The following is a 5,331-nucleotide window of genomic DNA, read 5'->3' as shown; positions in this document are numbered from 1 at the left end:
AGACATTTTCTATTAATGCTGTCACCAATTTCAGCCTCTCCTATCATCTCCCCTATATACACTGGAAGGAAGATTAAAATTCAATTTCCAAGTCTTCTTTACAGATACAGTTCTGGATGTATTTTAGATTCAGTGAATGAGATCCAATTATGTTAGATTTGGAAGGTGGAAGGCTTGCTTTCTGAAGGTACCAGGAGAGAAGTAGAAACAAGCAGAGGTGAGTGTTTGTGGCTGATGGACTGACTCCATGTTCCATCATCTGGTACCAGCTTGAGGATGTGAGGATGACTCCAACGGTAGAGGCAGATGCAGGTTCTTGGTTTCTGGATTGTAGATAGTGGTGTGACCTTAAGGCTAATATTAGCCGGTAGCCTGTGGTTGCTGCAACTCAAACCTTTCCAATGATTTTGTAAGTACCTAATTCTCCATGTCAAATCTTTTCTTGTAATACCTAGAATGTTGAAGCAGGCTGGTGGGCTGCTCACCAACCCATTTTCTGTTCTGCCAGATACCCACTAGAGTGTATATTTCTCAGTCTCCCTTGCAGTTAGCTGCAGCCCTATGATAATGGATTGTGAGCAGAAATGCTAGGCACCTCTTTCAGACCAACCTCCCACATAAGATCCCCTATTCTTTTCCCTTCTAGCTGCTTCATGCAGACAAGCATAGTGACCTGTAAATCACAGGTGGAGATGGTGGAGACACAAGATGGAATGAGTCTGGGTTTCTGAATCACCGCTTGGAAGAGAGTCACCTTTGAAGAGAAGCATTCTCCTACACAGTGACACCATACAAAACCAAGACAGAATGTGAAGGAGTAAATAAAGGTGTGGGAGATGTAGGAAATGTTAGAGGCAACAACAAAGACAAAATGGTAAAGTCAGTGGTCACTGAAGTGAGGGAGAAAAAAACATGGGCTGTGCTAAGTCACTGAAATAATTAAGTGTGTTTAATAGAGCAGTTAGTAGCACCCCAATTAAAAGTGTTTCTGCTTTTACCTCTTACATTGACCCCTGACTTTTAACAACCACCAAGGTGAAATTCAGAGTAAGTCACCAATAATATTGATATAAAGAACATTTCAGGAGACTGGGGTATAGCTCAGTGGTAAAGCACTTGCCTAGGAAGTGCAAGGCCCTGGGTTTGATCCCAGCACTGCAAAAAATAAGTAAGTAAAAATTAGAAATTTAAAAAATATTACTGGCCACAACCAAAAAGAATGCATGAGTTGGCAGAATCCAGTCAAAAGAGATTTGGCATCTCTACGGGGCAATTGATGTGTCAATTAGTTTACTAGTGTTCATCATTTCACAACATATAGTTAATCAAAGTTGTATACTTTGAATAGATATAATTTTTACTTATTGTCTTCAATAAAGCTAAAAAAAATGGAGATTTGAAATTCTTGGAGTCATGACACATTTCCTGAATGGGCGTATAGGAATCAAATTCCTTAGGTGGTGTTTTAGTCAGCTTTTGCATTTCTGTGACCAAAATACCAGACAAGAACAACTTAGAGGAGGAGAAGTTTATTTGGGACTCATGACTTTCAGAGATCTCAGTCCACAGTAGCCAATTTCACTGCTCGGGGCCCAAGGTGAAGGAGCATATCATGGTGGAAGTGCCCAGTAGAGAAAAGCTACTCAAGAGAGGAAAGGGGAAGGGGCTGCAGGAAAGATGCACCCTTCTAGGACATACTTCCAGTGATCTGCCTTCTCCAACCATGCCCCACCTGCCTATGGTTACACCTAGGCAGTCCATTCAAATTAGGATGAACAGATTAGGTTACAGCTCTCATGATTGTCAGGGACCAAGAAGAAGTTCTCATTCTGAGGACGTTCTGACCTTTACAATAAGCAGCAGCCCAGGGAGCATTTTGTGGTTGCCTCCCCTGCACAAACACCCTGCAGCTGACTCAGGCACCCTGCAGCTGAAGGCTGATGGATTCCCGGAACGCTCCCCCTCCCAACTCCCGGCTGATAGTTCTGCCTATGGCCCACCGGCTGAACTTGCACCTTATCAGGAGCCCAAAAGAAAAACACAGCCAACCAGCCTGTGTCTCATCATACCCCTCATTCGCTCAGCATAAATACCCTTGAGAACAATAAAAATTTGCAGCTTGATCAGAATTCCTGTCTTGCTGTCACTCCCTGTGTCTCTTGTCCCTTCATTCCTTCTCTCTTAGGTTTGCCGTCCTGCGTTGATGTCCCGCGGGTCGGGACACATGATGCTATAATTTCACCTCTGAACATTCCTGTAATAACACAGGAGCTTTTGGAAGACACTTCATATTTAAACCATAACAATTGGCATATAACCCCTGGCCATTATTGCACCCTCAATCTCTGCCACCTTCCACATCCACTGAGCTCTTGTTGAGCCACTTGGAAGTTCCCAAATGCACCACAGGTCTTCATTAGACGAGCTGAGGTCTGGGAAACTTCATGGTGGAACTCCTTACTCTAGGAGTTCCAGGGTGGCACCCAAGAAAAAGCTTTGGATTGAAGGCCATCTTCATCACTATGGACCTTGATTCCAAGGGCTTTTTCCTGGAATGAGTTCCAGGAACAGATGCAGACCTCAGAGACAAGTGGGTGCATCCCAAGCTACAGATGTGGGGCCTGGCAACTGAACTGACAACTCAAATAGCATCCCTCACAGATGAGCCAGGCCAGCTGGTCTGTTCCACTGGTTGGGATTGTGCCTTAGAAACATGCCTGCCTTTTATTTTCTGATGTGTCACAATTTACCCTTTCGTTGTTCCGGAACATTCTGGAGCACAGAAGGCTAATTACCTTTCATGGTGTGACATCTATTTGAGATGAGTGAAGGCTCAGGCCCAGAACTTGCCCCTGTCATCCCGAAGGTGGCCCCAGAGCCACCTCAGTCCCGCCTTTGCCAGGGCTTTCCTTTTCAGTGATTCACAAATCAAGGAGAAAAGTGCACTATAGAGGTTAGTGATATAAACAAACCCTAAAAAATAAATATATTTTACTGAAAGTGGGGTACAAAATAAGTAATGCTAGTCTGGAGATGGATACTAGACTAGAGAAAAGCAGGAAAATTTACGCACCTGTTTGAACCATAGAGCTTGCTGAAAGCCTTCTCTTAGGCTGAAAGGAAACAGACAACAGACTCAGCTGCTCATCTCCGTCTTTTGGAGTCAGAGTGTAGAAAGCATCAGTTCTGCAGACCAATCTGAAGGTGAGAACAAAGAGAGGAGGTTTCTTTGGAATTATTTCAGGCTTCTTTGAAGAGTCTCTAGTGCAACAACTCTTACGGGATAAATGTAAACTATAATTGCAGTTTTCTTTATTTCTTGTCAACCCGATAACCACTCTGAACCTAAAATTTGAAATGAAAATCAAAGGTAATTCTGAGGGATGAGCATGTGCCAAAAACTTTGCTAGATGCTGTATACTTAGTATTATTTAATTCACCCAACAGGACTCTAAGTGAGGTGGTTTTGTTCCATCTTACAGAGAAAAAAAAAAAAAAAACACTGGGTCTCAGAAAAGTTAAGTGTGCCTGCTTAAAACTACACCACTTGTGAGCAATAGAAGTCAAATCTGGTTGTTCGTGACTCTGAATCCTGCACTCACAACCACTCCTTGTATCATTAATTAGTATCAGGACTCACCTGGATAGGGATGAGGTAAAGCATTGGAGAACAAACCTTGAACATAGCTGGTAGCAAGGAAGCATTCATGCTTTGGGAGTGCTGCCAGGTAAGTTTGATTGATGCCAAGAGCCAGATCCCTCCCCTGCGTGGCAACTCCAAGCCACTGGAGAACACCTGTAGATTACCACAGGGACTCCACAATCTCCTATCCAACCCAAGGAAAAATAATAAAAATTCAGGGAGCCTCAAGGACCTCTGATAATGCCCAGTTACCCTCTGGGGTAATATGAATCCACTGATTTTCTTCAAAATGAAAACTGAAGAAGCCAGACTCAAAAAGCTACACACTGTTATTCCGTATGTGTGACAGTATGGAAAAAGCAAAACTGCTGTGTATGTATAGAACATATCCGGGGTTACCAGAGGCTGGAGGGCCAGGGTTAGGAGTTGGCTGCAAAAGGGCAGAAGGAAACTTTTTAGGTATGATGGAAATATCTTTTTCCCTAATTGTGGTAGACTTTACATGACCAAACATTTGTCAAAACTCATTGAATTGTAGACCTAAAATTGGCAAATTTTACCACATGTAAATTACACCTCAATAAAGATTATATAAATATATGTGCAGTTTTTATTTTTATATACCCACACATACTTATAAACATATTTCAAACAGGCACTAGCTGATAAATCTGGAGCTAAAATTTCCATTGTACAATTGCATTGCAGTCAACCGGTGTCTGAATCCCTGAGTGGGTCCACCTTCCCAGCAGAGAGATTTCCTGCAGGCAGCCACTGCAGGCTGATTCACCAGGCCCAGGGGGAAGGAGGATCTGAAGTGAATTTTCAGGCAAACGCCTCTGTAGCAGTTCAAATAAGAAGCTGATTGCTAGGGTTACCTTGGCTTCCTGCCTCCTCTCCCAAATCTTCAGAGGTCATACTGTGTACTTGCTAGGAAACACTCATCTGGAAAATTGCCCTAAGCCAGATTAAATATAACATCACGGTTTTTAACCTATATCTCACATGGCATACATGTCTTTATCTTCATATCTTGCTGCATTTTGAAGGCCATACCTGTCTCTACGCTCAGCCCTGAAAAGATAGAAGAAAAATCTTGCTAAAAATACTAAGCATTGTAGCTTTCACCTGTTTCAGAAAGCTTTGGTATGGATTTAAAATGAGCATTTCAGTAAGAATAACCACATTAGCCTAGTCTATCTGTCCTTCCAGTTCTAGGTCACTTTCCCCCTCCACGTTTTCTTTGGTAATTCTCATTCTCAACCTTATACAGCCAGTTTGAGCCTCTGCTTTCCGTTCAAGACCTTCTTTTTAAGGAATATCCAGAGGCTTCCGACCCATGTTAATAACTCAATTGGAAAAGGAACATAAGCCACACAAATATAGTATAGCATTGGTAATAATCAGATCAGTCATGCAAATTAATAAGTACATAAGGTCACATCCCAAAAGATAATAGGGCAGTCTGTACAATAAAAGCTGCCAGAAAGAATGGGCTTTAAAGGGAAATGAAAACTAAAGAGCCAGCACCACTTTGAACTCTTAAAAATTATTATTGATATTTTCTGTTGCTAGGTATGTAACCTCCTGGTCACAGGTATTTGGGAGGTACCCCTAGTAAGATGTGTACTACCTTGTTAAGAGTTTGATTTTTTTTTTAATTAAAAAAAGTAAGCAAACAAAAGATG

Source organism: Sciurus carolinensis, chromosome 5 (genome assembly GCF_902686445.1).
Source record: "Sciurus carolinensis chromosome 5, mSciCar1.2, whole genome shotgun sequence".
NCBI classification, from domain to species: Eukaryota; Metazoa; Chordata; class Mammalia; order Rodentia; family Sciuridae; genus Sciurus; species Sciurus carolinensis.
This window is presented reverse-complemented; position numbering follows the sequence as displayed.